Genomic DNA, 10,266 nt, shown 5'->3' on the forward strand with positions numbered 1-10,266 from the left:
ATGAAGCTTCAGCCAAAGAAGATCCACCGCACTAGGCAAGAGGGTCAACCACGCATTGATGTGAGCAAGACATCATATCCAGACAAGGCTGAGGAATTCACATATGCTCTTTCCAAGCTGTTTGACTCAGAACCCCCCAACGGCAGTGCCAAAGAAAGATGGGATTACATCAGAGAGACTGTTTACAGCACAACCACACGGATCGTTGGTAAGAAGCAATCGAAGAACAATGACTGGTTTGAAGCTAACTCTGCCACACTCATTCCAGCCATAGAAGAGCTTCGCAGTGCTCACCTGCAATACAAGCGATCCCTCTGTCAGAAGACACTACAGGCATACAGGTCTACCAGAAGCAAAGTGCAGAGATTAGGACGGCAGTGTGCCAATGAATACTGGCTTCAGCTCTGTCAGAGTATCCAGTCAGCGGCAGATATTGGAAACATCAGAGGCATGTACGATGGCATAAAGAAAGCAAAGGGTCCCACGAAGAAACTGACAGCATCACTGAAGTCTGCCACAGGCGATACCATGCACAACAAGAGCAAGCAGATGGAGCGTTAGGTGGAATACTACTCCGAACTGTACTCCAAAGAGAACCACGTGACCACGTGACCAATGAGGCCCTCAACGCCATTGAAAACCTCCCTCTCATGGACAACCTGGATGAGAAACCTACTGTATACGAACTAAAGAAGGCCTTAGAGAAACTGTCCCTAGGTGAAGCCCCAGGGAAGGATGGCATCAACAACTACAGGGGAATATCACTTCTCAGCATCGTGGGCAAAGTTTTCGCACGTGTCATCCTAACAGACTGCAGAAGCTTGCTAACAGAGTTTACCCAGAGTCGCAGTACGGGTTCCGCGCAGAGAGGTCCACAATTGACATGATCTTCTCTGTCAGGCAACTGCAGGAAAAATGCAGAGAACAACACAGTCCCTCTTCCTGGCCTTTATACACCTTACCAAGGCATTCGATCTGGTCAGCAGAGACGGACTCTTCACAATTCTGGCGAAAATTGGTTGCCCTCCAAAGCTGCTAAGCATGATCAAGTCCTTCCACGATGACACGAAAGGCACAGTGCAGTACGATGGCTCAACATCCGACCCCTTTGACATCCGCAGTGGAGTTAAACAGGGCTGTGTCCTTGCCCCCACGCTCTTCGGCATCTTCTTCGCAGTCCTGCTCAAGCAGGTCCACAGAAGGGATTTACCTGCACACACGAGCAGACAGCAGACTGTTCAACCTGGCACGACTGAAGGCAAAGAGCAAAGTGCGTGAAGTAACCATCAGGAACATGCTCTTCGCAGACGATGATGCTCTAGCCACCCACACAGAAGCTGAGCTTCAGCGCCTGATGGCCCGCTTTGCTAAAGCATGTGATGAGTTTGGGTTAACCATAAGCCTAAAGAAAACAAATGTGATGGTTCAGGACGCGGACCCCCAAGCATCATCATCAACAACTACGAAGTTGAGGTGATGAGTCAGTTCATGTATCTCGGCTCTAACGTCACCAACAACCTCTTGATCGATGATTAGCTCAACAAGCGGATCGGAAAGGCATCAAAACCTCTCTCCAGGTTGTCGCAGAGAGTGTGGAACAACGGCATGCTGACCATGAACACTAAGATCACCGTGTACCGTGCATGCGTGCTAAGCACTCTCATGTATGCCAGTGAAACCTGGACTCTGTACGCCTCACAGGAGAAAAGAAAAGAGCGTGCCAAGATTCTCAGCATGATCACACTCTTCCTCCAACGCCGCATCAGATGGCTGGGCCATGTACGTCGGATGGTTGACGGACGGATCCCCAAAGACATTCTTTATTCGGAACTCGCCTCTGGCAAAAGGTCGATCGGACGGCCACATCTCCGTTTTAAGGATGTCTGTAAGCATGACATGAAAGCCTTTGATACTGATGTCAACACCTGGGAAGAGCTCGCTCTAGACAGATCGTGCTGGCGACATGCTTTGATCACTGGTCTGAAAGCCGGAGAGGACAAGCAACGCTTGCTAGCTGATGAAAGACGATCGCAGAGGAAGAAGAAGCAGCTTCAACCAACACCTGACATAATCTTCAAGTGCAGCAAGTGCAGCTGGGACTGCCACTCCCGCATTGGACTACTTAGCCACAGCAGACGCTGCACGACCACCAACCGGGACATCTCTCATGGCCGCAGTTCCATCGTCTCTCGAGACTAACGGATGCCAACTAACTGCAGAGTGTAAAACTAAATCACTATTTACAATTTCAAATTTCCTACTTTCTGTCATCAAATCACTGAATTCCATCAACAAAACAGTTGATGTTAGGTAGCACACAGATGACATAGAGCCAAAATACCAAGCCTGTTTTTGCAAACCAATGGTCATTAATCCAGTCAATTCATAGTCAATGTGGAACTGATGTATCAATAACCTTTGGTTAGTGAAACCCCCAACCTGTACGGCTTTACAAATCCACTTGCCTTACACCCAAGCGAAGTTCAAATTTGGCTAGGGCAAGCTCAAGTTTCCAAGGTAACACATTTAGAAAGTGAGAGGTCGTGTTCAATTAATAATGCTTTGTAACGATAGTTTTACACTCTGCAATCTCTCCACAGTATCAGGACACATATCAACACCTTTTTGTGCAATTATATGCACTGCATTCTTCAATAACATAAGTGGCCGCAGTTCCTTTCATCTATCGAGCCATTAGAGCACACACTATACTGTCAAAGTCCGTCATTTCCATCTTGTAGTCAATGGTAAGGTCTGCCTCACATTTTTAGGCGCATCATGATAATTTGAATATTTACTCTTTAAGACAAGTTTTGACGATGAGAAATAAACATTGATATTTTAACTTGTCAGTTATATTTCAGTTTTAATATTTGTAAGTATACAGATTTTCCGACTTTAAAGTCCTAACCTAGCCATTGGCAGTTTGTAAGTTCCTTGTGCCGAGATTACTGACTCTAAACAGTCGGCTTGTCAAAGATTGTTTTGATGCTTGTAACCAATTCGAAATTGATAAGGAGATTATTGTTAATAATATAACTCTTGAGATTTCTTTCACATCTGTGCTTGCAAATAAAAGGCACTAATCTCCAATGAGTATTCACTTTGAAGACTAGAGATCACAATCATTATTTATTAATCTATTGTTTATGTGATTAGTATATGTCACTGATGCATAGTTGCTGTAGGCAAATAATGCAATGAACGAAACAAATCTTTGCAAAGTTTGCTTGTCAAAGATTGTTTAGAAAATGTCTGCGATTCAAGGTGAAAATTGGATGACCTGGACATGGAAGCAGCCATATGAGTGGACACAACACTCCCCATAAGAAGAACAAAAGAGTGAATTCATTAATATTGGACTATATGAGGGTAGGTTATTTGTTTTGCACATCAAGGGCTGTGAGACAGTAGATTTTGGAGAAAATGCGAACGCACTGAGGCAGCGAGATATACTGATGGTCATACATGTACAAGGAATTCACTTGGAGAAAATCGATGGCCTCCAGAATGGTGGATATAATAAGCACGTTTTATGTCCCAAAGACTATGACACCCCCTAATCACATCTGAGTCAATATAAGTGATGGGGATAACTGCACAAGTTAGAGAAACACCACCCTTTATAACGGAAATAGAAGGAAAAACAAGTGAACTGTTTGTGTCTTGATTACGACTTGAAATAGACACAAAAGAACTGGTGCATACAGTAGGAACCAAATTTCAAACGCAAGGCGCACAAGATGGCCACCATTTTGGGTATTGGGCCGGCCAATTAAATCGGGAGTAAGAATCTTGCTGGTCAAGAAAGATGATACAACACAAATACCAGCACATTTCTATATAATGCACTTAAGGCTTAAAACATGGGACGAGAGATGTGAGTTGGAGAGAAAGTGTATGAAATGTGGGCAAACCGGGCATGACCCACAAAAATGCACAAATAAACCATCAGCTATCAGCTCCTACATACTCAAGTAAGGTGGCGACAGTCTTAGACCCACAAATAATAGACAATCAGGTGCGTGCAGAAATTTAAATTGCACAAATGCTCCATAATAGAATCCCAAAACAAACCAGTGAAACGGTACAATCAGAGATAGCGGTGCCAATACCGGAAATAAACCAAAGTTTGGAGCAATATCAAATTACGCCAGAATGGGCAAATATTCTCAGCCCAGATAAAGCTGGAATTTGCAACACCGCACATCCCAAACCAATTAAAATTAAAATTAGTAATAAATTTGCACCATTGCAAGAAGAAAGAATATCACTACAAGAAAAGGAAGAGGATGAAATGGAAAGGGATCAAACAGACCTTTCTGAGCTTTTACCCCTTACATCGACTCCACAACCCAATAAGAACATACAAAAAGAAAGGCCTTTTTAGAGTTAGGCTCCTCGCAGGAGGGAGCAATAGACGAAGAAAGATTCGACACCCCTGAAACTGCACATAAAAAAAAAATTTGAAACAGTACAAAACATGACAAAGAAAAAAAGGGACCGGAAACTACTGACAGAACAAATGAACAGACAGACATAACGGACAAGAAAGAAATAGACGATGAAAACGAAGAAGAAGACAAAGACGAAGACAAAAATGACGAGGGAAGCGAAAGCGACGATAATTTTGAGACGGGGCAGAATAGGAAAGTGCCACTGACAATACACATAGGACCGGAAATTCAATGGAAACAGACGTAGGCACGGAAAATACAACAGACAAGACCAATGCTACTGATGAAAACACAACAGAAACTCCAATTACCAGTACATTAGGGGGTGACCCAGTGCCCCCACAAATAGACCCATAAATCTAATCTAACTATAAAGTAAACATTACAACTTAGTTCTAAAATAAAATTATGTAACAGTGAGAAGAACCGTGCGACAACCTGGCGAAATGACAAAAATTGAAGGAATAAACTTCCGTTTATTGTCAATAAATGCTAATGGGATAAATAAAGACAAAAATACAAAACTTCATAACGACTTAATTTACGATGTTTCATTTTTACAAGAAACTAACAATGGCTTCACCAAAGAGCTTATATATTTATGTGAAGAAAAACTTAATGGAATAGTAATACTAAATAATTACACAGGAAGAAACTTAAGAGGGGGCGTTGCAGCAATAATTAAAAATAAAAAAGGTGTTAAATGGGAAAGAGAGGATGAAGGGGATTGTTTTAAAGGGATATTACTACACATAATTATGGAGAACAGACACTTCTTTAATACATACCTACCAGCTAATATATGCTAAAAGCAACAATTTTTAGACAGACTCTCAAAATATCTCCAAAAATATAAAATGGAAAATGTAATATTAGGGGCGACTTTAATTGGGTGGGGGACAATATAGACAGAACAGATAAAGTGACAATTAATGATCTAAGATTTAAGCCAGAAACGGAAACGCTGTTCAAAAGACATACACTAACAGATATATATATAGATGATTGAATATTTTAAAAAGAGAGTTTGCATATGAAAATAAAACAGATAAGGGTAGCAGATTGTACACATTTATATGTTCAAATTATGATAGAACATATTCAGAGAGGCAGGCATCATGAACTTTAAATTATCTGACCATAAATCAATATGCGTAGATATAGAAGTAAAATCCAGATATCGATGGGGAAAGGGAGTTGTAAATTTAATAATAAAATAGTGGAATAAGTAGATTTTATTAAAGAGATAAGATAAAAAATTAAAATGTTTATAGAACCAGGAAATTATATTTCAAATGAATGGGACCAACTTAAAAAATATTCTAAAGGAAAGCAAAACAATTTGGAAAAGTAAGGAAAGAGAAAATGAAAACGGAAAAAGAAGAAATAAATAGATAACTATGAAAAAGAAACACAGCAGAAGTGATACAAAAACTACAAACAAGACTAAATGAGATACTGGAAGAAGAAGGAAAAGGTAGAGAGCTAAGATCAGGAAAATGTACAAGTGTATATAAAAAAGAAGACGGACTCTATAGAAGAGAACAATTAAAAAGAGGGTGGGGAAGTGTATTGAAAGTTTGAAAATAAATAATAATGAGATAGCAACAGACAAAGGTAAAATCTTGAACCACATTAAAAACTACTACACTAGTTTATACAAAAGAGAATAAATAGAAGATAAATCAATTGATGATTATTTGCAAGAAATTGAATGCGAGATGAAATCTTCAGCACACAAAGACTTGTGTGACGAATTCACCTCGACGGAAGAAATTTTAATTACAATCAAGACGCTAACCAAAAGAAAATCCCCAGGTGGTAATGGACTCACTTCAGCATTCTATCAAAAGTTCAGCGGTGAGTTGTCACCAATTCTTGAATGGTTGTTCAACAACATTTTACTAAGAAATGGAACCATGACAAAAAGTATGAGGGAAGGAATAATCAAATTAATATATAAATGGAAGGGAGATATAGAAGACATAAATAAAATGGAGACCCATCTCTCTCCTAAACACTGACTATAAAATACTAAGTAAACTACTAAACAAAATAATTAATAAAAATCAGTCTTGTGCCCAAAGGCTGTTTTGTTGATCTCTTCAATTCTTTTCACAAGACCCAGTGCATGTGCAACTGCACGTCCAAGGAGAGTATCGGCACGTGATCCCTTGATGACAAATACCCGAAACTGGTGTGATACTTTCTTATAGGTAGTATGTGCCATAAACTCGCCTCTTGAATCAAGAATCCCTCCAGGGCTACACAACTTGGATTCCGATTGTCTCAGCTTTGATTTTGTTGGAAGAGAGTTGTATTTTGCCTCAGACATAATTGTTGCGTCCGCTGCAGTGTCTATTTTGAAGTGAACTGCGGCTCCACAAATGTTCAAAATCACAAGCCATGCCTCTTTATCATCATTGCACATAGATGCTGAGCCAAAGAATAATGCTTATTGGTATTCTGCATAATCTGTAGCTGGTGTTTCATTGACTGTGACCTCATTTACTTTTACTGAGCGACAGACAATGGCAAAGTGGTCAAGTTTGTTACAACTTCAGCACCGTTTTCCTTTAGAGGGACATCTCTTGCCTCTTCCATGCCTCCTGTTGCATTGTGGCATGTTTTTGTGCTGTTTTTTGACCAATCTGATTTAGTTAGCGCCACTGGCGCTGTCCATTTCGGTTGGCCGATCCAGGTTTAGTGCTGGATGCCTTGTTCTGTTTAGAGATTTCATCCAAATCTTTGACCGTCTGACTTTGGTCGCGTATTTAACCTTTTACCAGTTCTGACTGTCTCGCTATTTGTAAGGCCTCACTAAGATAAGGTCGGCCTCCATTTGTAGCTTTCCCGAAACCTCTTTATCCATAATTCCAACTACAGGACGATCCCTTATTGCTTCCTCCTTTTTGTGTGCCAAAAGCACAATGGTCGGCAATTTCATACAGCGTTCTTACGAATTCCTTCAGAGACTCTCCTGGTTTTTGACTAAGTTGGTGAAAACACACTCTTTCGGGGATTACATTGCTCTTGGGGACGAAGTAATCACCAAATTTATGCAAACCTGGGGCGTACTTGTCGGCATCTTCATCGTTAGCAAACTCAAACCATTTAAATACTTGTTATGCTTCTTTCATTGCATATATTAGTGAACTTACTTGAACTGCCTCATCTTCCAGTTTTAGTTTGGTGGCGATCCTAAAGCGAGCGAAAATCTGTTTCCAATCCGGCCAGTCCACAGGCATCCCAAAGTTAAAGCACTCCGGTGCCTGGAATTTCGTCATTTTCACTCACTGCAAAGGTTTATATATCCTTTGGAGTCATATCTGACACCATGTCTTGAAAATGAGGCGCCCCCAGCCTCTGGGAGCAGTTCCTAGCTAATGTTGCAGCTTCTAAAGGGAGCAGTTATTAGTTAGAACTAGCAAGTAAACTACGATATGTCACAATAGCACACATACATATAGAAATATACACATAGCACACACGGGATATAGGTGACGTCTAGCGAAGGTCAACTAGAAAATCAGGAATGGGACTTCGAGTAAGGTGATAGAAACCAACTCAGAAGAACTACCCTGTAGAAAACACTAGTAAATTCAACAAATACACCGTCAAAAATTATTTTAAAATACATTTTCAATCGGAATTCTTTTTTTAATAAATACAACATATCTGGGGGATTCAATTATTCATAGTGCAGTTGCAATGCTTAGTGTAAACTGTCCAATATAGCACCAGGGCAGCCATCTTGAAAATCTTGATTGCTCATTGGATTCTATGGATTGCTATATTACCATATGTCTTTTAATGGAAGCATTATTAGTATGTCAATTATAGATAAGCATGTTAGTCTTTGTATTGAGACTGCATGCGGCAAACATTGATGGAGTAATGAATAACAATGTATATTTACATTTGATATAGTTTGTTATTTTATGATCTATAATATAATTTTGATTGAAGAAAAGAAGCAAGCGTGTGGACCCAGGAAAAGATGCAGAATGGTGGTGCCATGTGGGACTGGACAAAGATGACTTTAGCCTCAAATTATTCCTGACTACAAAGGTAGTTGGTAGAACCTTTTGTTATTTGTTTTGCTGAAGAAGACCAGACTCCCTTAAATCCCTGTATTTGTCAGATATGTCCATTAGTTCAAAGGTTTTGCCTAGCATACTCTCTGAGCAGCCATACATCGGTCATAGGATATTCCCAAAAATCATATCAAACTTTCTTTGATTTGTTTATCCATGAAACTTACAAAATTACCATAACAAATTAAATGTGAATGTCACTATGTCTAGTATACAGATTGTTTCTGTGTCAGACAAACATTAAAAGGGTCGCCACCTAAACCTAATTCAAAGGTGAGCTTGTTACAGCTCAACTGTATCAACGCTATATGCCAGACATTTAGCTGGTTAAATAGAGGTAGAGAAAGGCAACATATATATTTAGTGAACAATAGTGCGTAAATGTTTTGTTTGTTATTCTATAATTTTGTATTTTTATGTGTAGGCTTTTATACGCCAAGATGAGACAATAATAAGTATCAGTCCTACTTTTACTCCTTGAGAGAGAGCACTACTCACCATGTCAAAGCATAAGCATATTCATGATTAAAACTGTAACCGTTAGCCAGTGTTTGCAAGACATTTGCAGACCTGCCATCTCTTACGATTTTGCCGTAAGTCTTAAATAAATTACCCTTAAAATACTGACTTACGGCATACTAGCTAAAGTTATGGAAAAATGATAGTTGCCGGAAAAATCCGGATATGTTCATACGTGTTTTATTGTGATCCGGGTTTCATCTTAGAACTAGTGAAATTATTCAAGGAAAAAGAGACTAATTGTACTGCGGCACCTAGACGCTTTAAACTGTACCTATTTGTCCATGTGAAGTGTCTGCGTGATCAAACTGTAAAATTTTTAAAAATGGCATCCAGAAAGCGATGCATGTAAAAAGGAAAATAAGCTTCTCAAAATTTGTTAATAATCAACACAGAAGAATAAAAAGGAGTATTCAGATTCTTGTGAACAAAAGCTGGAAAGGACAAAATTACGTTTATTGGACATCACTTGCCAATTTGAGTATGTCTCGTGGCGGGAGATATGATTGCTGTTTTTAGGAGAGAAAAATTACAAGAATGATGTCATGTCGAGAGATATAAAGCCATTGAGCTGTATATGGTTTAGAACTAGAGTTTATGCAACTGTACAAGTGGTAAATAAAGTCTACACATAGTTTGCAAACGTTTCGGTTGAACATAACGTTTATCGTCGATGCGTCAAACTTAAATTACGTTTTCCAGCTTTACAATAGCAGTTATGGATATTTGGTTACACCTTACTGAACACTGGTCAATCTTACGGAAAAAAATCAATTGCCTTACTGAGACGGACTCGTCAGGATTGGCAGGTCTGCATTTGGCTGTACATTACCATGAAGCAACATGTTGATGGAATTTTTTATATCACTGGAACCTCAGAGATACTCCCAATGTGGTGAAACGTTGCTAGCTACCAGCTTTGATTGAGACCCTTTATTGTGATGATCAGTTGAGAAATCACTGTGCCAGAACATAATAGTTAGTGGATATTTTTTGAAGAAAAAAAAACAAATTTGAGGGCTGAATGCAGTATATAGTGAATCGACGATAGCACTAAACCTTTTACACTTAAACTGTTACTGCTCCTGTGGCCTAGTGGCTATATCATCCGCCTCAGATGCGGAAGGTCGTGGGTTAGATCCTTGGCCAGGTCATACCAACAACTTATAAAAATGGTACTAACAGCTGCCTCG

Source organism: Sinohyriopsis cumingii, unplaced genomic scaffold, assembly GCF_028554795.1.
Source record: "Sinohyriopsis cumingii isolate HCF-2022 unplaced genomic scaffold, ASM2855479v2 utg002198l, whole genome shotgun sequence".
In the NCBI taxonomy this organism is placed as follows: Eukaryota; Metazoa; Mollusca; class Bivalvia; order Unionida; family Unionidae; genus Sinohyriopsis; species Sinohyriopsis cumingii.